Raw genomic sequence first — 19438 nt, 5'->3', positions numbered from 1 at the left:
CTCATGCTCTTCCTCTACCGCGTCTCTCCACCCAGGATAAAGACGCTAGCAGTTTTCTCAAGTCAGTTTAAATTTACTGCGTTCCACTGCGCCACGCTGAATGCCTCGGTGACAGTACTGCCGTACGGCAGAAATGCGCGTGAATCGAGGCGCCCAACTCCACTTGCGTTCCAAGCAGAACGTGAAATCCCTCTAGTTGAACCTTTGGTTACTGTTGCCCTTTGAATTCTTAAAATACCGCTAGGTAAACCACGGGTGACCACTTTTGTATTTTTCTAGAGGTATGTTTCATTGAGTCAACCATCCATGTATTTTTAATACAGAATACACTGCCAATATCGCTTATTTATTGCTGTCTTGCCCCAGATAAGCGTAATATTTTTTGGGCTCAGCAATGTCGGCAAGTATGAACATTGCCGCCGGAAGTAGACGTTTAGATTTGGCTGCGGGTATATAAACCTGCTGTGCAGGCTCTGTCACTTTAACCGGGTGGCTGAATTGAAAGGCACACCGACAGACAGACAAACAGATAGAGAGACAGACAAAAATTTTCGCGTTCAAGTAGCCGTAGAAAGATTATTTGTATAATTGTCACTGAACGCCAAGCAGCAGGTACCGATTAGCGCCGTATACCCCAAACCCAAACGCTACGCCTACAGAGTGCACACTCGAGAGTTGCTGCGGATATTCTATAAAAGTGGTGTGTGTATCCAGAGATAGCCCATACTCGCCGTGTGGGATTGCCCAACCAAACAATTCAACACGGGAAAGCTTCGCGTTCTACCATCGTCGTCGTTAAATCAACGGGTGCATTCCTTTGTAAAGTTGTACTTAACGAAGTGTCAAGGAACGCCAAACTGAGTGGATTTCTAACTCAGGAGACCGTTTTCAGGCTCATGCATCTACAATAGCATTGTAAGGCCCCACCTCCATACTCTGCAGCGTCAGATGCTGTTACTTGTGCGCCCTTAATTGTTTTCTCTCTGATACTACAAATCAGGGCCCTGACTTTTCGCCTTGATTTGTCCTAACGTTAGGCCTAAAATTTGGTATGCTCAGGCTCGGTGTGGTGCCGCGGAAGACCAAACTGATAGCGCATAAGTTATGGCCGACACCGAAAATTTCTGGCTGATGTAGTTTTTAGGTGTCCTTGGCCGGTACGCTGGTATCGCGGAATTCTACCCTTGTAAACCTTTCGCATTTATCATTGCTTTGTTGAATGGAATAAAAAAACGTCGTCCATTTTCCCTCATTCTAATGTTAACACCCCCAAAGGCATTTGTCCTCTTTAGACTAAGACACTCATTATTTTGTAATGTGGACATGCAAATAGCCTCTTCCCAATTTCTTCGAAACTTTTTTGAGAGCGCTGAGAGGAAACAGGATTAAAGTCGACGTCATGTGTTGAATTAGTAAAATCGAGCACATCTGACTGTGGCCGCACTGCCGAAAGGTGTTTGCGTAATTTTTGATTTGGAAATAAATATACTGTTTAGTTCTTGTGTTTTTCTGGTATTGCTATCGAACTCTATTTTCTGTTACAGAAATTAGTTGAATTGGCTGAACGTGGTATCTCCATGAGTAAAACGTCGTTCATTTTTACAGCAAGAGGAAATCATCTCCCTACAAATATTAAAAGCAAAATGAAAACCGCAGTAAGCTGTTATTGGGAAACAGTAGGAGTTGTCAACAGATCGATTCTTGAAAAGTCCGTAATTGCAGTATCTCTTGTTTTTGAAAGCGACTGCCTGGGCGTTTTGATCTGGCGAGAGAGTACAGCAAAATATTACTCTTGGCCTCCTTTACAACAAGAAAAACGGTTGGCTACTGTACTTATAACAAAGCCATGCCACCGCTGGGTGCGTGTTCTCAGACCGGATCCCCAGGCCCTTTTCTCATCCATGCGGCGAGAATCTATTGCGCTTACTGCTATTGCAAGAGATTATTGCTTGAAAATTCTCAAGCTATTTCGTAATGTGAAAATCTCAGACCATTTCCACTAAAGTGAAACCTGGTGAGGGGCAAAGCATGCAGTGTTTATATGTTTTCTCGGCGCCTTGGCGTTTCTGCAACGGAGATGAAACCGTTTGGGAGGAGAGGCAGGTAGAGGTACACAGCTTTGCTATAAAAGCCTGTTGTCCTTGATGCACGAAGCTCCCTACCGCGAGGCGTAAACAAGTGTACCGGTGTTTTAATAGTACGCATTACGTTCCAGCGCTAGGCAAAAACGAATTCCCCGGTGTTTTAGTACCGTGACTACATGAGCGGAACGACGATTACTGTCTTGTACCGCGCGCCGTCAAGCCCCAAGCAAAGTAGTGCTCTCCGTCAAGCCCCAAGCGGGGAAGTACCGCCACCTGGTGGGGCCCACTTGAACGATGACTCAGGTAACTTAGATTACACGGCCTAGAGTGGCAGTACGCGCCCAAGCATGGACGACGCCGGTCACCTTTGTGTTCTGTCAGTGCGTCCACGAGTCCTGCATTCTCACCTCGGACTACCAAACTCCGGCAACTAACAATTACGACGACGGCGACAGCAGACGCCAACAGCACCAGCCCATAAGGAGCTTCTCCCGTGATACAGACGGGCGGAATTCCTTCCGTCCACGACTTCCCACTAGTGCTTTTTCCTCTTCTGGGTCGGCACTGCTAGCAACAATTTCTGCGCTTCGAACGAGAGAGGATGTCTTCATGTGTCAGCGCACCACACACAAGTGTGCTCGCCTTCAAATGAACATAGTCGGCGATGAATACGTTTTTTAAAACATACGTCATAGGGGTTTCGGATTGGTTTTACCAATTTTTCCTTCTCTCGACGTTACGGAGGCGACACAGTATGGTGTGTAGACGGTTGGTGCAATTCTCTGGCGGTAAACCAGACGCAAAGACGCCGTTGCGGTAGCACGTATTTCCAGGAATCTGCGGCGGAACCAACCCGAGTTCAAATTATGGAGCTTTTCAATCATGGAATTCTACGGAGCCGGGATGGATGAAGAATTATTCATAAATTCGAAATATTCAAATTTGAAGAAAAAAAAAAGATTTTTCACTCTAAATATGTCCGAATGTCTCCACTGCAACCTGCATCTGTTGCATCTGACTGATGGGATAGCACCATATTTGTATAACACGTTATCTATGATTGTTTTACTTGTTTGTTTGTTTGAGTTGCCTGTTTTTCTAATCAGGCTCACATTGAAGGGCGATAACCAAGTACTCGACTTTTTCTGTAGGTGACGTGAAAAAAAATATTCTACAGCATGTGATCATTAAAGCAACGTCGTTGGATGTGCTCATCAATAGAAACTAGGTAGCCCGAACGACCAGTAAGGCTCAGTGTACAATTGTGAATTTTTCTATATCTTAATTCGCAGGCTAAAAATAAAAGTATCGGTTTTGTGAATGTCTTTTTTTAGAAAAAAAGACAAGAATGCTTTTGCGCAAAAAGTGTATCCTAAATTTTTTTTAATTTTTTGGCCAGGGAAATGGGGAATTTTTTGCTACTTCTTTTCTTTACTATATATTCCACTAAATGGGTGGTATATCATCGAATCCGCAGACTCCGTCGCCTCCATCTCCACATTTTCGGCAAAAGCAGTGAGGAGGGCATTCCCCGTCCAGGTCAGGAGGTTTGCACTGGAAAAAGAAATCGATTTCAAAGCATGCGTAAGCAGCTCGCATTTTTCACAATTTGACAGCAGCTTCCTTAAAAGGATGAACAAATGTCAGTCTTTTGGAGAAATCGGATCCGAGTAATATTGTTTTAGCTACTCACGAACAAATGTAGGCAACACATTGAAAGGAGCGAGAGCAATATGCTTTAGACGTGCGCGTAAGTCAAAAGCTGCAAAATGTGACAAATACCTACATTCAGTAAAATAGTAGTGCTAGGTACGAGACGCGGTTGTTCTGTTGCTAAGGCTTTCTACGAATGCACCCTAGGTGGAAGGTTCAATCCCGGCTGCGGTGGCAGCGTTTCTGATGGGGTCGAAGTGGGAATACATCCATGGATAGAGATTTTGATGCGAGTTAAAAGTAGTTCGGCTTAAAGTAGTTCGGAGGCCCGCACTATCGCGTGCTTCATGGGCCAGTTGTATCCTCGCAGCGCTAAAACCTGAAATTTAGAAAAAAGATGCCAGAGTTGTGTTTTATTAGTCAGTGCGGATTTTTATCAACAAGTAGTATGAGTGCAAGTGGGTAATATTTCTTACGATCATGTCTGGGTACTCCGCTTCGAATCAGGTTGGAAACATATGAAATCTGATTGCTGTAACGTACTTATCTGCAACTGCCTATCGTTTTGATATTCCGGCTCTCAACTGGCTATAATTAACAGGCACGTGACGCCAACTGTGGTTACAGCAGCCCTTAAACGGCCCCTGCCTGTCCTTGTAAAACGATTGTCATGTCTCTTTTTTGCTAATATCCCCGGCACACACGTTACAATTCTCCCTAGCTTTAAATTGAAGTGCCTGAAGAAGTTGGTCTTTCACTAATTTCGAACTGAAGGATGACATTGGCAATCGATTACGATCTGTTCGGTAGGGCCCTCCGCTACTGCACAGGATGCACAGGCCTCAGGCACAGCGCGTATTTGCTCGCACCGGTCTTTGTTCCTAATGAGCCAGCTGAGTGCCCAAAGAGCAATGCATTTCCTTTTGAGATCGTGGAAACTAGTTTTCTTGATCCCTCGTTTCTCTGCTTGGTGACTTCCGTTTCTATCCTTCCTGCCAACGTAATCGTCTGCATTTTTTTCTTTCTTGATAGATCTTTTAGAGAAGGGGCTTGTGCGTATAGTGTGCACCGCACATGGTGATAATAGTGCAGTGAGCGCGCATCGAACACAGATAAGGACGTCAGACCCGACGTGTCACCTGCCCGTGCGTGGGTGTGCGATGAACACTGGGCGCGCCACGAACACGCGTGTATTGAGTGTTGCGGATTTCGTACGCAAGAGAAAGAGGACAAAGACGGCGTATCGCCTACTATAACCACCATCGGGGGTAGAGAAAAAAAAGGGGGATAAACTCGGTTCAGCTCACCCGTGGACTGACGTCCGCGTCTAGTGATATAACATTATGGTGCCGAAACCGGGGAAGAACAAACTAGCGGAACTCACGGCGCAGCGCGTTCAAGTTAGTGCGTGGCCTCGAATACATCGGATCTGCATATTTGGGATGCGTCACTCTGGAACAGTGGCTGCCATGGCTGCTTGCTGGACGCAGAGCCCCTGCCTGGAACCCGGAGATGAACACCAGCAGTCCCACAATCACGATCCTTGCTTTACTGTTCTCCCTGGTTCGAACAACAGGCGGGTCCTGAGAAACCTTGAAAGTTCGCAGGCCATCCCCCAGGTGAACATAACTGAATTTGCAAATACGTCTTCGTGTCCTGCAACCCTCATCACCAAATATAAGTACGCTTATTGATTTGTGCTGTATGGCAGAACAAAGACAGATCCGACTTCGAAAGCTGAACGGGCAGATTCAGAGTATTCTGGACTTCGACAGCTTCGTATATGACTTGGAAGAAGGCAAAGAGTACTTGTACATGATAAGTCGCACTAAGGTTTCGCTAATGGAACGAACTTCTGAAGCAACTTTGAGGAAGTCGTTCACCACGACGAAGGCTGTCGCCACCTCAACGCAAACAGGGGCCTCCAGGAGGTGGCACCTCTCAGAAAAAAGGCGCGGCCAATTCAGTATTCCCCTTAGCAACAAGGGCTGCCTCCGAAGCCATCGGTTCGTCGTCATCGGTAGAAGAGAGAATGGAAGAGAGCACAGCGCCCCTACATTTGCAGCGTCGTTGCTGAACCAGGCCGCAAGATGTAGCACCAAGACCGAGTTTTACCAAGGGGCCGGCGCCGTGGCATTCCGCCGAAGCAATCACAATACAATCCCAGACTTGGATACGCCCGGGGCCAAGCCTCAGAAGCTATCCGGCATGACCATCACCTTCATCATCATCATCATATTTACGCCGACTGCAGGGCAAAGGCCTCTCCCGTAAATCTCCATTTATTCCGGTCGTGTGCTAACTGCGACCAATTTATCCCTGCAAACTTCTTGGTCTCATCTGCCCATCTAACTTTCTGCCACACCTTTCCACGCTTGTCTTTCTAGAGATCCACTCTATTACCCTTAATGACCCACGGTTATCTTGTCTTCACAACATGGCCTGCCCACACCCATTTCTTCCTAATTTCTACTATGTCCTTAACACTTGCTTGCTCCTTGACTAGTTTGTCGCCCTCAATTTCAGTTGAACCCGTTTACTGAGCCTCCAAGTTTTTGTGCCGTAGATGAGGACTGGTAAGATGCAGCAGTCGTACACTTTCGTCTTCAGGGACAATGATAGGCTACCATTTATCAGCTGGGAATGCCAGCGCTATGCACTCCACGCCATTCTTATCCTTCTATTTATACCTGCCTCATTGTTGCGATCCGGGGTCACAACTTGGCCTAAGTAGATATATTCGCTTACCACTTTTACTGCCTCAGTGCATGGGACTGCACTGTGAATAAGATTGACAATTAGCACATTTCTTCATGCTAGCGGGCCCACGTGCTTTGCCACGTTGCATTTCCTTCGAAGTTTTCTTTACTTCGGTCCTTACTGGATGGATTCATACATCTTCTGAACTTCCTCCTGGTTCGGTATTATCCTGGATGTCACGGCTGCTGTACAGATCTCTATAGAACTCCTGGGATAACATTAGTATTCTAACATTATTGGGTGTGACATTGCCTTGCTTGTCTTTCACTGCATACATCTGATTTTTCTACATTCTTAGACGCCTCTGCACTGCTTTCAGGCTGCCTCCGTTCTTTACAGCATGCTCGATGCTCTCAGTATTATACTTCCCCATGTCAGCTGTCTTACGCTTATTGATGAACTTGGAAAGCTCATCTAGTTCTCTCCTGTCAGCTCGGGTGGAAACTGTCAAGCTTTGCCGTTTCCTAGTTACATCTTTCGTCTCCTGGGAAAGTTTTCCAGTGTCATGGACCTGTCTACCCTCGTACCTCCGACTTCTACTGCACACGCCGTGATAATGCGTGTACGATTGTCGCTGGCTCCCTGTGTCGCAAGCTCCGCTTCCTGGGTTAGTGCTGAATAGCGGTTTTGCAGCGAGATTCTGAATACCTCGACTCTACGTCTTACTGTTAGCTCATCGATCGGCTTCTTTCGTACTAGCTTGTTGCAGTCCCTCCTCAAATCTAGGGTAATTCGAGATCTTACCATCCGGTGGTCACTACACCTGACGCTTCAGGGCACTTCCACATCCTGTCCGACGCCAGTGTTATGGCATAGTAGGAAGCTTATTTAATTTTCTGTTCCCCATTTGGGTCCTGCAAGTCCACTTTTTTCTCTCCCGCTTGTGGAAGAAGGTATTTATGATGCGCGCATTGATGCATTCTGCGAGCTCTACTAACAAATGAACTCTGTTATTCCAACAACTCACACCATAATTTCCAAGTATCTTGTCTTCAGCCTGCTTCTTGCCTACTGTAGGATTGAAGTCTCCCGTAACTAGGATACACTGTAGCTTTAGCCATTGCCGATGCCCCATCTTTATAGAACCGTTCAACTCGCTGGTCGCCGAGGATGGCTGTAGGCGCGTAGCCCTGTAGAACCGTGAATTTGTACCTCTTGTGGAGGCTAATTACAAGACCGGCTAACCTTTTGTTAATGCTATAATATTCTTCTGTATACCATGCTATGCTTTTATTGACAAAAAATCTCACTCCCAGTCCTCTTCTGTTCACTAGACCCTGGTAACGCAGGGCGTGTTCATTTTTCGGCTCTGTGAGGGCTTCAGCTGTCCTCGTAACCTCGCTAAGCCCTATTACGCCCCATTTAGTGTCATCTTATTCTTCGAACAAAACCTCCAGACTCGCCTCGACAACTCTCGCCTCCACAACGCGCATGGACAACACTCAGATAAAGACAACGGGTGCACGACCTAGCAGCTGTCGCGCGTGCAACACGAACAAGACATTCACTCGTGCATCGCAGTTACAAACGAGTGGCTAGACAGAAAATCTCGGAACATGCCATTTCAAGCAAGTGAAAGTGAAGCGTTTGTTCGACTACTTGAAGAAAATCTAGATTCATGACAACGGTACGGACGCAAGTGGGAAAACCTGAGCCAGTAAATAGAGAGAAACTCCGAAAGCGAACGGGAAAAGAAAAAGGGACCACTAACCATTAGATTGAGGCTGCATTCCGAATGTGAATAATACATTCTTGCTTGAGGACTAAGTTTATTGCTTAATTCAGAAGACATTCCAATTCAAGTACAACTCCGTGTCCCTTCCTAGCTAAGAAAGCATCAAGAAGAAGGCATCGTGCCTCGAAGGACCTATGGAGGTTAAAGCAGAAAGCATCTACAACCTCTCGTTTCCATAGGAATGACATCGGACTACCAATCGACGGGAAAACCTATATCTCCTCTACACTTCCGCTCTAGTGTCACCGTCGGGGGCAGAGTATGCTGCGGATTTAGTAAGGAAGAGGACAAAGGCGGCTAATCGCCTAATATCATCCCCATCGTGGGTAGAGAAAAAAGAGGCGGAATAAACTCAGTTCAGTTCAACCATGGACTTGCGTCCGCTTCTCGCTCTACAACAGTGCGCATGGAACCCGGTACATGCGTACAACCACAAAGCCTGGCCCAAAAGCGCCGCTTTCGAGGGCAGAGCGGGGAGCCGGATGGATTAGCTCAGTGGCAGGGGATGGCCAGGATGGAAGCAGAAAGGGCCAGACAAGCGGAACCACGACCCTTCGCCTGCTCGGACTAACCAGCGCAGGTGGTGGGCGCGGAATGCGTGGTATGAGGCAATGACTCTGGACAGTGTCGTGGGTGTCTAGGTAAGCGCAATATTATTTTTTCTGCACAATCAGTGCTGGGCGTTATTTATTGTCGCGTTGCTCGTAAGGCCGTTATGTTCTTCATGGTGCTGTTAGTGTGCATGTTGTTTTTGTTGTGTTCCAGAATAAACGGGTGATTTCGTTTCATGCAGGTCGGCGCTACTTCATCGGGCGTGTTCGGGCTTGGGAACCCTTTATGCTTGAAAGGGGTCCTTTGCTGGCGAGAAACGTAGTTTACTTTTTTCTTTCCCTTTTCGAGCCTTCACTGCCCCGCGCTGATTACGTCTGTCCACTTTCGGGTAGATGGACATACCAGGATTGCTATGATTGAGATTGGTTGCGTAGGGGTTAAACTTTTATCGTGAGTCGTGAAGAACCCTTAGTCGTAGCTTCTGTCCTAAGAGGAGACCCGCCAGAAACCACCTATGCTAACTGTATGAGCATGACTCCATCCCCAAGAAGCGGTCGACCACACGAATAATACCAATGGCGGACGAGGCACAGATGCAATCGATTGGAAGTTGCGGAAGTAACCTTGTGAGTTACGCACCGGGGACAGAATAATACTGTTCTTTTAATACTGTTCAGAATAATATCGTTCTTTTCGCTCCGCTCACTGCCTAAACTTTGTATTCTGTGCTACGTCACAAACGTTGAAAAACACAGCCACGTCGAACGTTGCGTTCATCGCTGGTTCCGAGGGCGGCATCTGCCAATAATGTACTGTGATAGAACTACGCAGACAGAGATGGTATCTCACAGCACGGCAGTGTTGATGGCCAAATTGCTCTAACTGAAGAGCAAGTCCGAAAAGCAGCGTGTGACGCTCGAGGCGGCCGAATTTAATAGCATGGATCAATCGTTTGTTCGGATGCCATTCGCCAATGAGGGAAAGCGGCACTGTAGCACGTCGCTGCAGCTAAATTTAGCCATACCAACGTACGCGGCTAAGGCCAAGAAGGAAGCGGTCTTTGAAGTCCTTTGTGAGTTGTTCGATTACCACCTGGGAATGGCAATTTTGGATAACACACTAATTACCAGGATTCTGCCAGTGGCATTGCGAACCTCACCACCGGCTTGGGAGCCATATACAAACATGATAGATATTACGGTGCGCTTCAGGCAAAAGTTCCTGCCGCCAGAATTCAAATACCGGATTAAAGATGGACTGTGCTCAACTCCTGTACTCAAGGGGAGCACGAAAGCCTGTTGGAATATGATCGCCCATATCAGGATTTGGACGAGCGAGTGGAACCGAATGCACCCGAATGGGAAATGGTCTTTCGGGCTATCCGTTAGTGCTTTCCGAGATTCCAGCATTACTTGCACTTCAGGAAGTTGTCCAGCTTTGGTGATCTTGCGAAAGAGGCTTCGGTAATTGAGGCGCCCGTGTTTGCAGAAGCGGAGTGCCAATCGCCTTTGCCGGTAGAGACATGTTTGGAGCCATCCTGCGATGGGACAACCCCGCAATACTGAGGCCGGACTAGCCGAAGCACCTTGCCCCAACAGCATGGTCGCGGCCCTAGGAGCAGATTCTGTTCGTTGACTCGAGCCCCGACAACTTGCTACCCGAGCAATTCCATCGCCTAGCCAAAAGTGGTAATCACCGAATGGCACTTCGGCAACCCAGGGATCACCAATCATATCCAGCCGCCACTGGTCCACGCCCTGTGGCGCCACCGGACGAAAATCACTGGAGCCAACTCACCCCGGCATTGCGGCCCAGCCAATGGAAAGGTTTTTGTGCACGTCACCAGAGTGATGCTGGGCTGCGCCGCCTTGGGAGATTAGGAGTTGGTTCGAGCGGTGACACCCCAGCGGTGCGGCGCCACAGTGGAAGTTGAAAGGTTGAGGAGCGACAAGAAGCGCAAATAGGTGAGACATCGGTCTACCATCGTAACTCACTCCATGAATACATCACCTACGAATTCGTGCCCGCATCCCCCGAGTAAAGCGATACCGCAAGGTGAAAAAGGCTGTCCTGCAGACCGAGTACACAAACCGACCCACCTCGTGGAGCCCAGAAACGCCATCTAGGCCTGTCGCAATGCAGCAAACGAATGCAAACGACACCAACTGCTATTCTGCTCATCCAAACACGTAGGGGCAATCTTTGCGCAAAATCTGGGGCCACCTGGTGAAAGACGCTGCTGGAAATTGCCGTGAGACACCTTACATCGCGGTATGTAGCAGGTCACTGACACGAGGAAGCAGCAGTGCACGGTGACGCCCCCGCCAAAGCTCCCAAACCCGATGCTGAAAGCAACGCACATACGGCGGAGGCAGAATTAGAGCCAACAAGTTACACCATCAACTTTTAGGCACTCATAACGCCATATGGACGGCAGGAAAGGCGGTGGCTTGGTGTAGGAGGTACCCAAGTGGCCTCTAGAAAACAAACATTCAGCGCATGGTAATCTATTGGCGGTTTGCCTTTCGAGAACAGGCCGCAAGCCTGAGCGATGCACCTGTCATTACCGCAAAGCTAGTGCTAGCCGGCCTGAGAATACCTGTCGTACTGAACATTGGCGCGACAGTTTCTTTTTTCGGAGACCTTGGCGAAGCACGGTGCTCTGCTAGGACTGGGAAATTCTAACACGTAGCCACCAGTATCAGAGTACCTTCAGACTGGGTGGCACCGATAACATCAGGAGTGAGGCTGGCAGTAATCGTTGATGGTCGCAAACACCATCAAAGTTTTTTGCAACTTCCTGGGCTTTCGCGTCCAGCCGTCCTGTGCCAGAATTCTACGGCTAGGACAAGTCTAGTACTTCATGTGAAAGCCGGAAATGTCCACTACGGCCCGCGAACACCGCTACGCAGCTTCGCAGCAGCACCATCCGAATCGCTGTCAGGGTTTCTGACAGCAGAAACCTCTGGCGGCAGGGATTAAATGGGTTTGCAAACAATATTGCAGTCATTCGCAGGATCAGCGGAGGAAAACTATCGGCTTTTTAGCACTGCTACAGCCGTCTGCAGCATTATAAACAGGGGCTCCTGGGACGGTAAGCATTTTCGTACTTCACATCAAAGACGGGAGATGCCCGTTCACTCCGGTTCAACCGCAAGCCTTTGAGCGTCCACAAACTATCACAGCTGGACGGAGCCCTGGAAGTGATGGCGAATACTTGAGTGCTGAGGCCATCAAAAACCTCTTCTGCTTTCTGGTTGTATCGGCGGATGAAAAATATGGTAATGTCCTCATATACGTAGACTACAGATGCCTAAACGCGATAGCCACAAGAGATTTCTATCCATTTCCATTTACCGACGCGGTTACGTACGCGCTAGGCTCAGCACAGGTATTCACCACACTCGACTGTAGCAGACGTTTTCTGCAGGTTTCTGCAGCTCAAATGGTTATCCAGAAAAGAGCGGTCCCTTACACCAGAGGCATGTTCAAATTTGTCATGCAGCTTTCCGGTTTGTGGAATTCCCAGGCACCTTTCCAGCGCATGACGGACATCGTGAGGGCGGCGCAAAGTTCAAATGCGTGATGGCGTGCATGGATGAAGTGGTCCTACCTCCAGATAACCTTCATAATCACGTTGTTCATTTATAGACTGTTTTGCAGCGCATGCCTGACGCACGCCTCAGAGTGAACCCTCGCAAGGCTCAACTCACTGTCGCAGGATAGAGCTCCGGGCTCTATTGTGGGGCAAAGTTCAGTCCGGCCAAAGGAGGAGAAGCTCAAGGCGATCTTGCAGTTCCCAACACCAGAGAACGTCAACAGCCGGCAGCACTTCCTGGGTATGGTCGGTTTCTACAGGCACTTCAATCCAAACTGTGCCGACTGGGCACGGCCCCATTATCAGCTGCTAAAAAATGGCGCAAGATGGTCTTCGGCGGCTTCAGAGGAGCAGGCGTTTCGGCGCTGTCAACAGCCATCGCCAACACCACAAGCCCGCGTTTTCCAGATCTGAACGCCCCTTCGTTGTTCAAACCGATGCGAGTAAGTACGACATAGTGGCTGTTTTGCTACATGATCATAGCGGCGAACTGTACCTTCTCACGCTCGCCAGCCGGACTCTGTCATTTGCCGAAAAAAAAACTATGAAGTGACGGGGAAATTGTGCAACCATAGTGTTTTCCATCAAAAATTTCAACATGTGCAAGCATGGCGCAGATTTCACAAAGCAGACCGACCATTAAGCTCTGTCTTTGTTGTGATGGCTTCAGAACCCTGCCGGTCACCTCGAACGCTTGGTCCTAAACCTGCAAAAGTATCACTGCATAGTGGAATAAAAGAAGGGCACCAGCAACAAACCCATGGACGTCCTGTCTAGTGCCTCCCAGCACATGAGCAACCAACACCACAGACCTTCGCAGTTACTACGCCTGAAGAAGCCTGGTGAACCCTGGTAAGTCGCCAGCAGGTGATTAATTCGCAGCCGGCCGACGCGCAGTGCAAACGATTTGGCAGTCTCTTACGGCAGCAAGGATCGATGACGGTACAGTGACACGTGCACCGAACTACCAATGCTACATCGAAACCCAGGGTGAATTGCTACTAGGGTACATTCAAAGCGCAGACACAGACAGGGGTAAGTATCCCTTTCGGGTGATCGTACAAAGCGCCCTAGGTGGTCTTTTCTGGAGTAATTCGGCACACGACCTTAGCATGTCATAGTGACGGCGAGAAAACGTTCCAAAACCCCTTTCGCATTGTCACATGGCCTTGCGTGAGAACGAAGATTATGAAGTACGCGAAGACATGCTCAGTTTGCCACTCTGTGAAGCGAATAGGAAGTTAACCACCGGGCTCCATGAAGTCTGTCGAGAGCCACTTTCCGGGCAAATCGCGGCGTGGGACGTGATGTGTCCATACCCGCGATCAGTGGAGGGCAATCGTTTCCTCCTGGTCATCACAGATCATTTTTCGCAGCGTGTAGAGCAGTACGCCTCACGTGGGCTTAATTTAAAGTTGATGTGGGGCACGTTGTATTTTTTTACTAACTTTGGATTGCTGTAAAAACTCATACCTCGCCACGCGACGTACTCCACCAGCAAGAACCTCGGGGACACTTGCTCGGTTCTGGGCGTAGTAGACAAGAAGACATCGCCGTATCATCCAGAAACAAATATAACGGAACGTGTGAACAGAAATTTGTAGATGATGATGTTCGCCTTCATGGAACGCCGCAAAGACTGGGATAATAGCCTTTATGAAATAGTTTTCCATCTCCGTCTACGGGTAATTGCTCGACCGACTTCACACTACCAGCCCTTGTGTAGGGCCGTGACCTGTGTCTTCTTATTAAACAATCATTTAGTGATCCTGTCGAGGTGCACCCTCGCACTTATGTTCAGTATGCGCAGGCTCTTCGCCGCCGCCTGAACGATAATCTCCAGAATGCTAGGCAAGTCCTGGATTTGGCACGCCTCGAACAACACCGGCAGTACGACAAGGGCCACGCCAGGTTGAGATTTTCATCGGGGACCAGGTACTACGCCGGAGACATTAGTTGTGCAATACAGCTAAAGGGTTGGCTGAGCTGCTTTCCTGGCTGACAAAGGGGGAGGCCCTTTCGAAATCAGAAAGCACACAACAAATATTTCCTCAGTTGACCTAAAAATCTTTCACCGCAATGTTGGGGTTATAGCATAGCAATCGTAAGGCAATTTCTACCTCAAAAATAAAACCTGGGAGCCGGCTGTCACTTATTTGTAGTTGCTTCATGCTGACCACTATAAACAATCTGAAAAGTGTCTAGTGATTAACCGAGGTTCTAGACAGGGTATTGCAAAAGGTTGTATTTGTTTAGCATCCAAAGTGTGAAGTATAGCCTTGGACAATCCCTTCCAAGGAAATTACGTAGCAGAAAATTTTTAAGAACAATTACTTCATTTTTAAAAACAACTCTATCATCGTCTATATATTTAAAGAGTTCACCACAATTATGCTGAAAACCGCAAGTTGCCACCATTTCAGGCAATAACGTAAGAGGGTTTTAATGCGTGCTTGTGGCATCTACGCAGAAAAAATGTAAGATTCTCTTTGCAAAACGCAAAACCGCAATTCTCAAGGCAATCTTAACATGCATACCATAATACGTAAGAAAGAAATAAAAACCTTAATGAATGTTCACTAGGGTATGCTAAGAGTAAATCAAAAATTTGGAAGTCAACCTAAGATAAAAATGGCAGTTAGCAAGGACGTTTTTTGCTGTACCCTAATAGGTTTGGGGGAACTGATTGTAATAAGATATGCTTGGCTATTTTTCGATATACATCTGCCATATTGAAGGCGAAGCTTCAAAAGACACACAATGAAGGGACTCTGCAAGATTTCTGATTTCTGATTAAGATACGCCTTTATTTTCTGCTTGCTTTTTTGGCTTCCTTTTAAAGTGGATATCGAATGGGTTCATAGGTGCAACTGAAGGAAAGTCGGTGAATAGATGCTACACCGCTGCAATGAAGTAATTCCAGCAGTTGTAGAACGCCAAGACCGGTAAAGAGTTAAAAATCATTTTGAGCAAGTTTCTAAACTATATGATAGGCATGAGCAGTAATTTGGGCTCAGGTGCTTAATGGCCCCTTTATCTAAGTACCGGATGTGTTGGTTGACTACGTTCTGCAAGCATTTAAATTTAGAAGGAATTAAGGAAGCAAAATAGAGTACATGAAAGGCAGGGAGGTTCACCAGGGAACAGTCCGGTTGGACACTCTACAAATAGGAAGTGGGAAAGGAAGAATTTGAACTTAGAGAAAGCATATTTGAAAGACGGGGAATAGAGCTTGATGAGCAAGAAAATAAAATGATGACTACCGAAACGAAACTATGGACGATAATAAAGCCTAAAGACGAGCAGGTAAAATAACCAAATGACGAATGAAAAAACGGTGTCTCTACAATCGTTCAATCAAGCCTGTGTCCTTTAAAAAACGAAGTAATGCTTTTTCGCCTTTCGTGATTGGGATGTACAACGCCTGTGACTTAAAACAGTCCGCGCAGTTATTGGCTGCTGGTCGAGCTACCGGAATGCAGTTGACAGCTGCAGACTCTGCGATGAAAACCCGGCACACTGACACAAGAGCTGTTCTATCGCTTTGTCCATGCCACACATGTCATAAGTAGGGCTGTCAGCCATGCCGATAGTGAAGGAGTAAGCTTTGGTGAAAGCAACTCCTCTCCACAGACGGCACAATAGAGTGGCATCCGCGCGTCCCATATTAATGGGTAAGTGGTGCTGCAGGTCGGCGTGCACCCAGTGGAAGCGGCAGTTAGAAAACTACGACGTACTATCCTAAAGCGCAAACATGATTTTGCGGGATATTCAGTGCAGTGACATTGCAGCGTCATGGCGCTATAAGAGGATGTTGGCCAACTGGCCACTTTCATGAACATAATTAGCCGCTTTGTCTGCACATTCCATCTGAGAAATGCCGCAATAGCTCGGAAGCCATTGAAAATAATTATTGTACCCATGCCTTACTACAAGGTCTCACTCCGGACGGATTTCGGCCACAAGCTGTCCGTACGGTGCACGGCGAAGAGCAGACTGCAGGCACTGAAGAGTTGGCCAGGGTCACAACCCGCAGCCCATTTTTTGGGGTAATTTCTACTTGAGGTACAGAACAACCTCACGAATAGCTGTGAGTGTGGATGCAGTTGACGTTTTATTTTGAAAGCTTGAACTGAATTTCTACAGATCTGGCTGGCATTATTACAGCTCCCGCAGAGCTGAAGTTTGTTACCGAGACACCAGTTTCGACATGAATCCTTGTCTCTGTAGACTTCATGCTAAAAAGTGCATAGAGAGTGGTTTGCGACCATGTGGTGGCATATACGCTGTCTTGATTGTTCCCAGGACAGTTTGATACACTTCTGGCTTCCAGAGGCACCAAGTGGGTAATAATGGTCAGGCCGCAGTTGTGTGTCCTGAAAGGAGGCTCTCACTGTGAGCGGCGACTACCTTAGAAAAGGGTTTCCGTTGTCTCTTTGATGGCGGGGATGAGAGGTGGTGTTGAGGCAGCCGAGAGAGATGTCTAATGTGAGCCAGGAGTTCATTCACTGCTGTGTAGCTTGTTAGCGAATGATCATTTGCGGTGCATTGACACTTTTGAGACGCAACGTAGTAGACCAAAACAAGTCCGGACACCGCGGTCTTGTATTGCCTGAATTGCACGTAAGTTGGTTTGGAATGTATTGGACAGAACGGGCAGGCTATACCATAGAACATCCACAAATAAAGCATCGTAAAGATGTAGCATTAAGCGAATAGAAACACCCCACATCTTTTCGCACAGAAATTCGAAAAGCCGGACAATTGCAGAGACCCATTTTTTAAGGGATAAGATTTGTGCTGCTCATTATGAGTCCCGATCGATGGTAACGCTATGAAAGCTGGGACGTTTTACGTAAGAAATGGGGTGTGCCTTTAAAGCGATCTCTTATGGCGACATTGCTTTAGGAGTAAATGCCACCACTGCACACTTACGTGGTGCTGCTTCAAGTCCTTGTTAATGCAAGACTGGGTTTATGTGGGCCACAGCTGCCTGAAGGCGTACCCGAACCTGAGGACCTGAAACCCGTGATGCCCAAATGCAAATGTCGCCAGCATATATGGTTTGGTTGTGGTTATAATGGTTTGGATAAAGTGGTCGGTATGGTTTTTTTCATCCTGATTGAACAATGTCGTACTAAAAACCTTTCCTTGTGGGACACGCAGAAAAATGTTGTGCTGTGATCTCTTGCAGTCGGTGGTCTTAACAAAAAATTATCGCCGTGATAGAAAACTTCGAATCACTCCGTACGTTCAGCCACCCACTACCCTATCCTCCAGGCTATACAAAACGGGGTCACGTACTACGCTGTTGTAGGCCCCTTATATGTCTAGAAATAGCACTGCAGACAGACGTTTGAGCGCTTTTTCGTGCTGCACCGATATCACTAGATCACTTAATTGTGAAAGAAAGAAGGGCCGCGTCAGAATCCAGCCATAGCGTTTAGGTAAATATTGTCACGTGGATAGTTATCAAGCAGCGATGCTCTGCTTGCGGTATGCGTGATCGCCGTGCAGTGTTAATGTACAATCCCCAGCGAGTGTGACGTTCCCTCTCCTTGCCAGCCAAGCGTTCGAAGACGACGACGCAAGTGTGCGGGTTCACCGCTCGCGGGCAGAACGATTCAGCCTTCTTCGCTGAGACTCGCCGTACTGCCTCTACTCTTCGGTGTAGCGCTACGCCTAATAAATAGGTACATCTCCATCCTGCTGTCTACACCTCCGTCTACTAAGACGCAACACTGGTGGAGGAGCCGGGCTTTCGTATGCCTGGATCCCTGTCCGGTGCCAGCCCAGAAAGGCCGTGTCTCATCAACACGCCGGTCCATCGGAGCAGTCGGCGCAAGCTCGGTCTCTCGCCTGAATTACCTGGCCTTTCCGACGTCCGCACCCGTAAGGCCTCGCAAGCTCCCATTATGGCCGCACCACAGGTGGTAATTCACCAGCCTCGCGAACCCAATAAATTCCACGGGGATGCCTTCGAGGACGTGGAAGACTGGGTTGCTCACTTCGAGCGTGTTGCCACTTTTAATCAGTGGGACGATGCGCACAAACTGCGGCAGGTGTACTACTCGTTGGAAGACGGCGCTCGCATTTGGTACGAGAACCATGAGGCTACATTCACGACGTGGACCGACTTCCGCCAAAAGCTTCAGGAAGCCTTTTCTGACCCGGATCGTCCTGAGCACGCGCTGCGGTTGCTGGAGTCGAGAATCCAGAAACCCGACGAAAGTGTCACCATGTTTGCCGAGGACATGGCACGCCTTTTTCGCCGCGCTGATCCTGCCATGTCGGACGCGAAGAAACTTCGCTACCTTATGCACGGCGTCAAGGAGCAGCTTTTTGCCGGCCTTGTCCGAAACCCGCCGCGCACTGTGCAAGAGTTCATCAGGGAGGCCACGGCTATCGAGCGGGCTGTGCAGGAGCGAAGTCGCCAGTATTCTCGGAGGTCCGCCAACGCTCTCGTGACCACTGCTAGCCTGACGACAGACGACAGCTCTTTGCGGGAACTGATCAAGTCGATCTTGCGCGAAGAGCTAGGCAAGCTTGGAATTGCGACTCCACAGCCGACACCCTCCGTGGCCAGGATTGTGCGTGAGGAGCTGCGCCAAGCATTCTCGCCTCCCGACCCGCCCGTGCAAGAGAGCCCCGCAAGCTACGCAGCAGCCATGCGTCAGCAGCCACCAAACGTGCCGACTGTCGCTTTCCGTCAGCCACGGCCGCCTGTGCAGTCGTGGCCCACTTCGCAGGCGAAATTACCACCCACCCGGGTTCGCAAAACGGATTTTGTGGCGCACAGCTGACTGGCAACCCCTGTGCTATCACTGCGGTGAGCCTGGCCACGTCTACAGACGATGCCCCTACCGCGAGATCGGACTACGTGGCTTCTCTCCGGCTGCTCCCCCTCCCCGTTTTGGCCAGCGGCCGACCGAAATCGCCGACTACCTCTCCGCACGCAACACCACGCCGCCTACTCGTCGATCCCGCTCACCTCCGGCTGCGCACCTCCCGCCGACCCGTCGCGCCCCTTGAGACGACCCCGACGTCCGGTTTTCC

At 48.5% G+C, this 19438-nt stretch overlaps 1 long non-coding RNA gene across 1 annotated transcript in view; it reads right to left on the bottom strand.

The window, feature by feature from the left end:
• Window positions 1-3442: 3442 nt before the first annotated feature.
• The window catches only part of LOC144145662 (uncharacterized), a 39288-nt gene continuing 23292 nt past the window's right edge, over window positions 3443-19438 (bottom strand). The window contains exon 3 of the long non-coding RNA XR_013317563.1: window positions 3443-3638. This is a non-coding gene — a long non-coding RNA (uncharacterized LOC144145662). The remainder of the gene's footprint in view (window positions 3639-19438) is intronic.

Source organism: Haemaphysalis longicornis, unplaced genomic scaffold (assembly GCF_048455015.1).
Source record: "Haemaphysalis longicornis isolate Haplotype H1 unplaced genomic scaffold, Haemaphysalis longicornis Haplotype H1 scaffold_7, whole genome shotgun sequence".
Taxonomy (NCBI): domain Eukaryota; kingdom Metazoa; phylum Arthropoda; class Arachnida; order Ixodida; family Ixodidae; genus Haemaphysalis; species Haemaphysalis longicornis.
This window is presented reverse-complemented; position numbering and strand designations above follow the sequence as displayed.